Below are 12574 nucleotides of genomic sequence, written 5' to 3' on the forward strand. Positions count from 1 at the left end.
TCCTACAGAGGTTAAAAACTATCGGCCTATATCTTGTCTACCACTCCCAGCTAAGTTATGGGAAAGATCCATGAACAAAGATCTGATGCATTATTTGGAGTCTAATGATCTCCGCTACACCACCCAACACGGCTTCAGACCGATCACTCAACTGAAAAAGCTTTAGATAGCGGGGGAAAGGCCATTCTCATCCTGACTCATCTCTCAGCCGCATTCGATGCTGTTAATCATTGGGTGCTTACGCAGAGTCTGGAGACAGTGGAAATAAATGGGACAGCTCTAACCCTGCTTACCTCCTTCCTTTCATCAAGGGAGTTTCATAAGGGACCTTCACACTGGAACAATCTCTGGTAGCCAGCTGAGGCAGGTCTTCATTCTGATCTGGTCAACAAAGCCAGAAATTTAGGAGTTCTGTTTGATGATCAGATCAGCTTTGCAGAACATATTAATCATGTTACATCCTCCAGTTCATTTCTCCTAAAAGGTTTGCGAAAGATCCTCCCTTTCATTCTGCTAGAACTGCAAAAAAACGTAATTGTCTCCTTGATCCTCTCAAGAATAGACTATTGCAATGCCCTGTTTTGGGGCATTGACGTCTACAATTAAAACTTTAGTCTTTGCAGAATGTTGCAGCACGAGTGCTACTAAATATTCCCTAATTCCATCCTATAGCTAGCAGCATTAGGGACCTCCACTGGCTACCTGTCCAGCAAAGGATCGAGTTTAAGGCACTCTGCATGGTGCATAAAGCCCTGTTCGGGGGAGGGGCGCGTGATCTTCAGAAACTCTTCTCTTGGTATGTTCCTTGGCGGGACCTAAGATCAGCAAATGCAGGGCTGGTACATGTTCCTAGGATCCAAAGGGTTAGGTGGAGTGGGAGAAGTCTTTCCTATCGGGCAGCGGAATTATGGAATACGCTGCCGGTGGCATTAAGACAACAATCAAACAGATCCTCATTTAGGAAGCTGCTTAAGACCTGGCTCTTTCCGCCCCAGTAAACTGCTACCTTCATCCTCGCCTTTTTGGGTGATGCACACGCTACACCCAGTGCCAAGATGCCTAGGCATTTGTTGCGCTTTATAAATACTTACTTACATTCCAAGGATTATAGTGCAGAATCCCATAGATAAAATAAAGAAAATTAGTTAAAAAAAGATTTAGCATCATCAAAAGTGATGCAAACGTTAAATCTTAGTAAATCGACCCCCCAGTGTTGTTCTATTTTTCCCATCCAGTACTTAAAACCAGCCCTGAACTTTGTAAATTGTCCTCTTTGGCTTCTGCAATCAATTTCACAATTCCATTGACTCTCCTGCAGCCATTCTACTACCTCCGGCCGATGCTTTGAAATAATTTTTTAACTTATCACCAATATGCAACATCGTGTAAAAAAGCAGTTGTTCTGTTCTCACTCATGATGACTTTCACATTCATACTTTCCTATAGCCCGAAAACGGCTAAACAAGGGCTTACCTTAAGGTTCCTGCATAAAATATCCAAGATTACCAAACTCACTAGATTCCAAAGGTTGGGAGTGCTGGACAATGCAAGAACACATGAAGGTCATTGACACTCAATTGTTGACATGTGGGGCTCTTCCCTTAGTCCACTTTTCCAGAGTCCACTAAGTCCGTAGAGTGTAAAGAAATGATTCTTCCTTATGCAGCAGGTCAAACTATTTTAAATAACAAATTCATAAATGATTGCCATTGAATTGAGAACTCAGTCATTGGCCAGCCAACGAGCCCACACTTGCTCCACAGCGATCACCTATTACATCAAGACTTCACAAAAGAAGTTGTACCATTTTGTCACTACTTCTTTAAAGTCTGGTTTCAATTGCAAAGCTATTGTGTTGCGTGCATGTAATGACAATTTTATTACTATAATAACATCTCTATTGACATCATAAGGAAACGTGGGATATGTAAATATTCAATGTTTACATACCACCTGGACCTCAAAACCATCCACAACTGGAAGAGGTCATGAATTACATATTACAAATACAACCCACATATTCAAATTCCTTCATCTGTGTTATTGACAATTTCCTACTAGTTCATATGAAAAATATGGCGCAAAAACACTTGATAAAGGACTGGATTTAAATAAACCAAAATGGTTTAATATAGGCTCAGACTTGTGAGGCTGGAATTTGGACATCTGAATTGAATATTGATTTATAGAATAAAAGAGTTGTGTGACAAACTGGGTATACTTAGATGGGCTAAAACTAAAAAAGACACAGGGCCTTATTACGGTCCATATGACCGCCATTCTCGAGGTGGTTGTCTAACCACCGTCACACTGCGGGCTGCCAACAGTATTACAAGTGTGGCAGTCGGACCACCAGAGGACGGCTGCGTCCACTGGGAGTCGTGCAGCGGTCAGAGAGCTGTGATACGCGGGCAGTGCTGCTGCGACACTACCGAGCATATTACAAGTTGGCTTTCCACCGCGCTGTTCATGGCAATGAACCCACCATGAAAAGGGTGGCAGAGAGGCAACATGGTGGGCCCCAATAGGGCCACTACCGCTCCTGGGGCTAGGGGTGCATGCGGGGGGGCACAAATTGTGCCCCCCCTGGATTTGCATTCCCAGTTGCTGCTCGGTGTGGCATGTATGCCACACGGTGCAGTAAGGTGCAGTCGACGCTCTGACAGCAGCGGTCTGCATGTAAGGCTCTTCTATGAGCCTAACAGACTGCTGCAGCACTGCCTGCCAGACCAGGATTGAACTCCTAATCTGGCGGGCGGGCACACCACAGCTTTGGCGGTCCTACAGCAGACGGTGCATTGGTGGTGGTACTACAGCGGATGGTGCGTTGGCGGTGCCTGTAGGACCACCAAAGTCGTAATTAAGCCCATAACCTCTGCTATTGATTACGTCTTTTGTTCAGATGCTTGGAATTGAATTAGTTGCAAATTCTGAAGTACATGAATTCAAGCAATCATAGCTTGTTAACACCTAAAGCATTCAAATAGTTGTCTAACCTCCAAGGTTCCACGTGTGAACTGTCTGTCAAAACCAACAGACCCGAATCAATTAGAAAAGATTACCTAGCACCTTTATATCCTGATGATGAGCTTGTGGGAGGACAAGATGTGTAAACTATGATAAGTAAGCTGTGCCTCAAGAGTTGAAGTTAGGGCCACTTAGCTGTGGCCCATGGGGGATAGGTGCCCTGCTTGGGGCCCCTAAAGTCAGTTTCTATCTGCCTTTTCATGGTGGTTGGACTGCCATGAAAAGGCAGTCAGAAAGGGACATCCATACGGTGGTGCCTGCACAGGCACCGACTCCATTGTAGGGATTGGAGTCTGACTGCCTCCTCGATGGAATCTTGGATCCTCTGCAGTCTGACTGGCTACATCGAAATGCAACAGTTGGACCGATGCGCTGGATTTCGGGCGGACCGCCACCGACAGCCTGTCAGTGGTGGTCCGCCCACCATCGTAATTAGGTCCTAAGTTTTGGAAAGCTTGAGTGAGTTGTTTCAAATAGAGCTGCATTTTTCACTGCATTGAATCCTTTGTCATAAGGACAGTCAGAAACAGCTGATAAGATACATGAACAATACTTCAGCTGTTTTATGAATGAACACAAAGGACCTCATGATGGGTAACCTGTAAAAATTCCTGTTCTTTCATGGGCGAGGGAGGGAGTAACCAGAATTCAAGAGCGCTCGTAATATGGGCCTAATACTATTGGCCAGAATCAATGCGTTTTAGCACCCAAGAAAATCATATTTCAATGCCCCACAAGAATTTGCAACATTGATTTTTTTACCCCCCTTCCCTATCGTGAAAATTATTGATTCTTTACCTGTGAACCAAAAAAAACAACTAGCTCGTGGAACTATCATTGAACCAAACATGTCTTTACTAAAGCGGGCGAGAAAATGGTGGTGATGGAAATTTCTCTTGAGTCACAGATTAAGATGATCAGATTCTTCTATGTCTAAGAGGCATCTGTACCATTTCATTGATTGGAAGAGTAAAGACCTTGAAATTTACTCCTGGGAAACAAGTAGGGGGAGCTGCTCAGCACCTGATAAACCCGAGAATTCTGGTCACTGTAGGGAGGGAGATTTTAGAGGGGAGGGATACTTTCACTGGACTGGGAAGGTCATTGTTGCCATCTTTATTTATTTATAGTGTTTTATAAATCACGACAGGTATCACAGCGCTGTACAAAGAGAGAGTTGAAAGAGGCTTGGGGAACACTAAGGCATCGGTCTCTTATGAAGCGCTGTACAAAAATAGTTGGATACAATATAACATGGGGTGCAAAATAGTAGGATACAATATCACATTATGAAACGCTGTTCATAGGAATCGAAAATCGGGAAGCCAAGAATACTGGGATACAATATACAATGGAGTGAATGAACAGTTTCAAAATAATTCTCTTACCTTACAATTCTTCCTAGTAGCAAAGCTTTAACTTCTTTCTTGAAAAGTCTGCATGAGGAAATTGCTCTCTTTGAGGGTGGTAGTGAGTTGCATATTTTTAGAGCAGATCATTGTTTGAATCATCCAAATATTCATAGACAGTACTTAATTTGTAAAATAAATATTTACATAAATAAATAAGTGCATGAGTAAAACTATTTTTAGAAGCTGGTACACTTCCTATCTCTTTATCTCTTGCAGGTTCTTTTTCATCCTTGCTTTCTCCCTTTGCCACTGGTTTCCTATCTTTCTCTTGCTCTTTCTTTTACCCTTTCTACCGTTCTACTTGTTCTGTGTCAAAATCTGTTGATGCAAAATAAGTTCTGGTCCCAGAGACGAGTGCTGGTACTCACCACCCGCACTTTCTAAAACACATATTTTAATAATTGAAATGTGGTTTTTAAAAAACCAATCAAATCACAGATAATAAATGCACAGAGCATTACATTCTTTCCCTCTAGGCGCACTAGCCCTCAAGCCCTCACAAGGCTCTGCAACAGGCAGGTCCCTCAGCTCCAGCTGATGCTTCAGGAGCAGCGAGGCAGAGCCCGGGGGTCTAGAGGAGGCTTTGGAGGGCCCTTATGACAGTAATGAAGGAAGTTACGACACAGAACTACTCGTACAGGTAAGAAACATGACGCTTTCCGTGATGGCACCTTTAACATCCATAACCATCATAGTGGACTAGCAAGGCGAAACAAGGGAGGAGAGAAGGAGAAGAAGTCCAATCCAATAGAGCAGAAAATCTGACTTGCCATCTAGGTAATTATGCCTTGGACAAATATATATTGATCTCCATATGGCAGCATGCAAATTTCTGCAAGTCGAATATTGCTTTAAAGAGGAGCTATCGCCGTATTTTCTGCAGCAGAATTTTCTCTGGGTTTTCTGCGGAGAGGAGGGTTGGTATTGGCAGACTTACCCAATGGAGAAACCATTATATTTTATTTTAAGAAAAACATATATTACATAACACCCTCGGTGTTCTTGGAAAAGTCTGTTTCCTAATGGGAAGAAAAAAGTAATGAATAGCTTTTTACTGCAGGAACGGTCTCCGAGAAGGGCTCCTCCTGTAGACAAGTGAAGACGTAACCTTGCAAGATGCCGCTGAAAGGGTTGAACTACTTGTAGGGCTCCTTTGTCAGGACCTGCATGCAATCTGCAAGGAGAGCTAGATGCCTGTACTAAGGGAATTTAGAGGCCAGGTTGTGATGCAAAGTCTTGTTCTTAAAACTGGTAAGAATGTTTTCCAGTGCACCAAGTCTGGTAATCGAAAGATCTGTTTGTCATCACTAATTAAATGTGATTGAGAGACCTAGAATCCCCTGTTTTGGAATTGTTGATGTTTTGTGTCACCTTGGGGATTATCAATCAATCAATCAGGGAATTGTAAGCACCCTACTCACTCATGAGGGTCTTAAGGTGCTGGGATTATGGAAATGCTAGAAAAAATTAATTGGGCAAAGAATGGATGAGGCATCCCCCAGAGACCTCTAGTATGGAAACACAGATGCAAAATCTGGACATTTTGTGTTGCCATTGGCAACAAGTATACCAGTCTCTGGAATCTCCATGCTCTGATGACTGTATTGATAAAATCTGAGGTTGGATCCAAGTCACGTTTTTCCCAGGTTACTGTACTTAGCCTGACTGCCATGAAATTGGTTTCAAAGAGATTCTTCATGGTGAGGGAGAGTCCTTGCAGCGAGGACTCCATGCTAGAGAGTCTAGAGTTCTCTAGATATGGAACGCAATCTCTTTTTTTACCTTGCAAGATCAGCATTTCCATGAGGCGAGGTAAAGCAACAGCACCAAAATACTGCAAAAGGTGAAAGATGTATCCTTTTTATCAGTGCACTGGCCGACCTTCTTTAGGCAATATGCTTCCTAGAGTACCAAAGGTGCTGTCACCATTCCTGCTGGCTGACATAGAAAAGTTGTACCTGTGGATTAATGTCACATAAAAAAAGCACTCCATGGAAGGGGAGTAGCTGTAAATCACCTATATAATTTAAGCACAAGAAGTTACAATGTGCACTTGATCAATACAGAGTACTTATATTATATGGCACAGAGAAGATTGATTTACATATGGTTGGTCCCTATCTGTAACAACACAGATGAGCCAAAGAACGATGGACTATAATGCAGCCCAGAGTCCTTTACTAGCGGCTGAAATTAACTCAAGCGTTCCATCCATCGCTTCTTTTTGTGTAGTATCTTCCTAAGTGGCAAGGCGGTGCCCAGACGTGAACCGAGCAATGCCATTGGACTCAAGCTGCACCTCACTGATGAGGTCAAACAAAAACAAAACTGGTTTTTGGTTGCTTTTGTTCCCATTCAGAGTTGACATCATCATTGTCCAGTTTGTCTGGACCATCTCTTGTGGGACATAACCGGGACAGATTTGCATATAGTTGGTTCCTGTCTGCAGAACAGATCCTTCCAGGTTCTACAGCATCCTTTTAAATCCAGAGTTTATCCTCTGTCTCAAGGGGTGCCTCAGGGTTCGGCTCTTAGCCCTACCCTATTTAATATGTACATGCGCCCCCTGACAGATATTGTGTTGAGACATGGGTAAAAACTGGTGTCATATGCCGATGACACGCAGTTGATTGTTACCCTGGAGCAAAAGGAGGCAGGAACGGCATCTGATTTTAAGATCTGCTTGGGTGAGCCTGCTAACTGGATGAAGCTCAGCTGCTTAGAGCTGAATGCGGGAAAGACGGAGGTGATGGTAGTTGGCAAGCAGCCCTCTTTATGGTCACATTTGTGGTGGCCGGAGGAGCTGGGACCTACTCCGACCCCAAAGGCCAAGGTTAAGAATCTGGGAGTATGGTTCAATGACACCCTCTCCTATTCAGAGCAGATATCAGCTGTGGCTGGAGCCTGCTTTGGCATTCTTAAAATGCTGCGAAAAATCCTGGACTTTCTCCCACTAGATGCCAAACTAACCATTGTACAGGCCCTTGTTACGTCCCGTCTAGATTATTGTAACATCCTTTACTTAGGGGTGACCACAAGAAATCTGAACATCTTGCAGAAGGTTCAGAATGCTGCAGCTCGGCTAATTCTGAATATTCCTAGGCGGGCCTCGGTGGGGGAGTCCTTGAGGGAATTGCATTGGCTCCCAAAACAGGCTAGAGTCACCTTTATGGCCTTGTGTTTTGGCCACAGGATCCTCAACAAGAAAGGGCCTAGTTTTCTGCACCCCCTTTTCACCGCATATAGACCTGCTCGTAACCTGAGGTCTTTGGGCACGGCAAAGATGATTGTGCCTAAGGTGCGGAAGGTATGGGCTGGAGGGAGCTCCTTTGGCTTCCTTGCGGCTGAGGCCTGGAATGACCTGCCTGTTGACTTAAGGTCGTACCCATCAGAGATTCTGTTCAGAATAAAACTAAAAACTTGGCTCTTCCAGCACCCCCCGGGGGCCCAAAAGTAGGCCTTTTACCTGTTCTTCTGGGGCCTTAGGCCAGAGGGAGGCAGGGAAGTTCAGGCCAGCTGCCGAGGTGTTGATGGTGTTCTAGCGCGGATACACTCAGTTGGAGTAACCAGGCACTCTATAATCTGAATAATAATAATAGTGACAAAGATGAGATAAAAACAATAGCCTAGAATACCACAGAGTCCTATTACCAGTGGGTGAGATCTATTCAAGCATTCTATCCATCACCTTTTGCTTTAAGTGAGACATCCTAAAAGAGAGGGTTATGCCCAGACTTGGGTCCTGAGCTTATTTTGCAACAGGACTCATCCTTCACCACACCGATGAGGCCCTACAAGAGAGGCTATATCAATTGGGATAAAAGGCAAATTACAATACGGTATAAAAAAAGAAAAGTAAAGCACAAGGAGATCAAAGAAAAATGTTTAATAGGACGAGAACCATTTCTAAGCTCCCTATTGGGAATACACAGCTGTATATTCCTGCAGTCATTTTACCCATGCTCTGGAAAGCCTGATGGGACCAGTACCATCAGTTAAAGTCCATTCATGATTACAAGATCCTCTGGAACATTGTGGGTCTGATGTTTTTCACCCGGAGGACACTTTGCCTGCTTAAAGAAAATGTGAAATGTCTGGTTGAAAGTCTGGGTCAAAATAGTGAAAAAAAAGGAAGGAGGGAATAAGTACACAAATACAATTTTCCATATGGTATAACACAAAAATATTTAATCAGCAGCATATATTCTCCAGAAATTACCAATTCCTGTGGTACTAAGGAGTACTGTGTGGATTGTGGCCCTTGGTGGTGTTCAATTTGCAGTTAAACAAAAACATAAGTGGAACATCATCCACAGAGGGGCACCCACCGCCCACCTCATTAATATGGATGGGGCAGGAACCCGTTTGTAATTCATGCCATACATTAGAGAATTTTGTGGTGGAGGCCTGCCCAAGAGAGCAAAACTCCATCCTAGCATTTGCATATGCAGTGTGTGGACATGATGACTCTTAAAGGGACAGGGGTCACAATGCCACCAACAGAGCCAGTCTGCAGAAGCAGAGTGTAAACTGTCAAACATTGATAGATTACATTCAGCGACCTGTTAACTCCTTACTTTGTGAACACAATCACTGTGCAAACTATCACCAAACAAGATTTTGGTTTAGGAGCTTTCTTTATTGCACTGAACAAGTTTGTATGATTCTTTATATTTCGAATTTGGAGGTGGAAGTAGGATCAATACTTTCACTGAGTTAATTTTCTCCTTTGGCATTCAATTCTCTTTAGTTTTCTTTTTTCATTCACCACTTGATCCTGGTTTTCATATCTTTTCCTCCTTTGATTCTTTGAAACTTAACCACCCTCTATATACTTCTTGTTTCTTTTGAGTAAACTTTTTTCCTTCCAACAAAATGTGTCCTATTTATTTACCTCCCTTAACCTCAATGTGAAGCAGCTTCACTTCTGGATTTACAGAGGGAACACTGGGTTTCAGCCCTTACATCAGGGTTTCTTGCAACACTCTTTCTTCTTGTGCCAAAAACAATATCACTCTTCCATCAGAGTTTTTATTCTCCAAATTAAATTTTACTCTAGGGTTCTTGATATCCCAAATGTATTCCTGAGAGTCTGCTTGGTCCTGGCATGATTGCATCCATGCATCTCGACTTCGTGAGCACAGTACACCCACTATGTCAGAAACACAAGGGAGGACATGGCAGGGGACACAATTTAGTGGTTACACTTTCCCCTGCGTCGGTCCTCACTCTCTGGGAAGCCACGTAGCGTTGGCTGGATTCCGGGTGAGACAATACCAAAGCTGCAACCGAGAGCACGTCAGGGCCTGTAATTGTTACTTACCTGACACATACCTGAATTTGAGTTCTCTGCTCTTTTTGCTGTTTGTTCCAGTCAGATTGCTATGAGGTTTTTGGCATGTCCTGGAAGGATTCTGGGGCATATTATCAGGAGAAGTATCGCCGCTTTTTCGGCACATATCACCGAAAAAGCGGCGATTTTTCTATCGCACTATTAACAAGGACTCGCTAACAAGCATTAGCGCTTGTTTTCTTGAGTTAGCAGCCATTTTTTTGCCACTTTGCATGTCAGCGATATTTATCGCTAATGACATGCAAAGTGGGCGTTCCTCACTAAAACTACATGGAAACAGTCGCAAACACAACTTCCCTCTATTATCAATGTGGCCACGGACCCGCAAAGCGATAAAAGAAGTCTCTGAGCAAAGAGTTGCTAATATGCCTCTAACACAGCGATGTAATCCAGCGATAGACGGCGATAAGAAAATACGCGCTATGCGCGATTTGCGATAATTGATTGATAATATGCCCCTCTGTCTTTCCCGCTGCCAGATCTGGAATTATTGGTATTGATGCATGTTAGAAATGGAGGTCTCTACATGGTAGAGGTTTGCACTCTTAACTTATTCTAGTCAGTGAAAAGATTTCACGCAGCTAAGGAACCCCCTATCCCCCCCACCCACTTTGGTAGCTTTGCACGAGCAGTCAGGCTTATCTCAGAGGCAATGTGTAAAGCATTTATACAAACACACACAGTGACACAGTGAAACTACTACAAATGGACACCACACCAGTTCAGAAAAATAACCAATATTTATCTGAATAAAACAAGACCAAAAGAACAATCATTCAACATAGATAAATCAAGATATCACGTTAAAAAGGTTCAAAATAGTTCAGTCCACAAGAAACTATGGATGCATCACTTTTAGCACACAGTACCTAGGATGCTTCAAAATCAAAGACAAAAACAGGCACAGGGGAGGTGAGGAAGCAGAAAAGCAATGCATTGGTTACTTACTCCTCCACCGAATCCCTGCTGTCAGCCCCCCGTTTTCGGAGAAAGAAATGGGGAGGATCAAAGTTTGCAACCCATGCCCCACTCCTGTGGAATTCCCTTCCTTTTGAGCTCAGATCTCTAACTCTGTACCCTCAATTTCAGAAGAAACTTAAGGCCCATTTTTTTGCCAAATGTTTTAACTAGACCACTTATTTTCTCTCCTTTCTATTCTGCTTTCCTTCTCCCACTCTGAGAATCTGTCTGTTGCAGCGCCATGAAACCACCGGTGAAAGTGCGCTATACAAATACTTTAAACTCAAACTTTAAACTCAAACTCAAACTCCCAAGAGAGGTGATTTGTCAGATCCTTACTGCCAGGGGAGGTGACGCGTCACTTCCTTACTGCGGCGCAGGGGAGGTGATGCATCGGGTCCTTACTGTTAAAGGAGGTGAAGCTTTGGTTCCTTACTGTGAGGGGAGGTTATTCGTCGGTCTCCAGGACACGCAGTCTTAGTTCCTTACTGCTGGGCCACGTCGATGAACAACTTGACGCACAAGGACGATGTGTTGAAAATCCAGGGTCGATGCGGCAGAACAGGCGCAGCGCCGATTTTCCAGCCGCAAAGTAGGTGATGCATCAATTTCTTCTATCGCACAACAGGGCCTGCGTCGGAGTCAGAGTGTGCACCACGAATGCTGTGATGCAGTGCTCAGGAATCGGATTGTGGTGAATATGTAGCGTCTATGTCCCAATTTTTGCATCCAAACGCTGTCCCCCTGCATTTCAGCCCCCAATCCAAAGGCTGAGCAGGCCCCCATAACGCAGTGAATCTGCAAGAACAACCACTGCCTGACAATCTTCAAAGGCAGCTGCTGCTCTTTATTTTGAAGGGTGGTGCAGTCCCATTATGGCTTCGGGCAAAACCGTTGCAACTTCCAAAAACTTCTCCATTTGCCCAAGGAGAGACGAGATGCACTCGGGAACAGCTGATTATCTTTATTAACGCAAGACATTGAATGCTTCATGTCTCCCCCAACGCGTTTTGGCAATCCAACTTTGCCTTGATCACTAGTACAATTGATAACCACCAACAGTGAGTCCTTTTATATATATCAACTCCAATGAGCCTCTGCAATGAGAGAAACAATGCTATATGGTCCTGTTAGTTCATATGGTAAAATCCACAATAAATACGTAGCGTCTATGTCCCAATTTTTGCATCCAAACGCAGTTCCCCTGCAGATTGGAGGTTGGCTGAAATCAGACTTGCACTGCAACTGGGGGGCTCATTCCAGAGCTCTGAACTAATACACGTTATGAGGCGGAACCGATCACGGTAATATTTCAGCAGGACTACAAGTCCCAACAAGCCTAAGACTAATTACGCCCACCAGAGGGCGATATAAGGGCCATTAGAGACTTGTTGTGTTCCTGCTTCCGTCCTTTTCATGCCCGTGAACAAGGGGAATGGATCTCCGAAACGCGTAGGGCTGGTGAAAATGACCCTGCTGCAGATGCCGGTTTGCCGAATAAATAACCTACTCTGAGTGCGTCTTCACCTGTGGGCAACCTTTTTTTGAAAATATTCCGGACAGTCCAGGTCGGGAGGATGCACCGCCGCATGATGACAAGCGGACTGCTGACATGGATACACTGTGTCGTCAAGCAGATTGGAGGTTGGCTGAAATCAGACTTGCACTGCAACTGGGGGGCTCATTCCAGAGCTCTGAACTAATACACGTTATGAGGCGGAACCGATCACGGTAATATTTCAGCAGGACTACAAGTCCCAACAAGCCTAAGACTAATTACGCCCACCAGAGGGCGATATAAGGGCCATTAGAGACTTGTTGT

This window comes from Triturus cristatus, chromosome 7, assembly GCF_964204655.1.
Source record: "Triturus cristatus chromosome 7, aTriCri1.1, whole genome shotgun sequence".
NCBI lineage: Eukaryota > Metazoa > Chordata > Amphibia > Caudata > Salamandridae > Triturus > Triturus cristatus.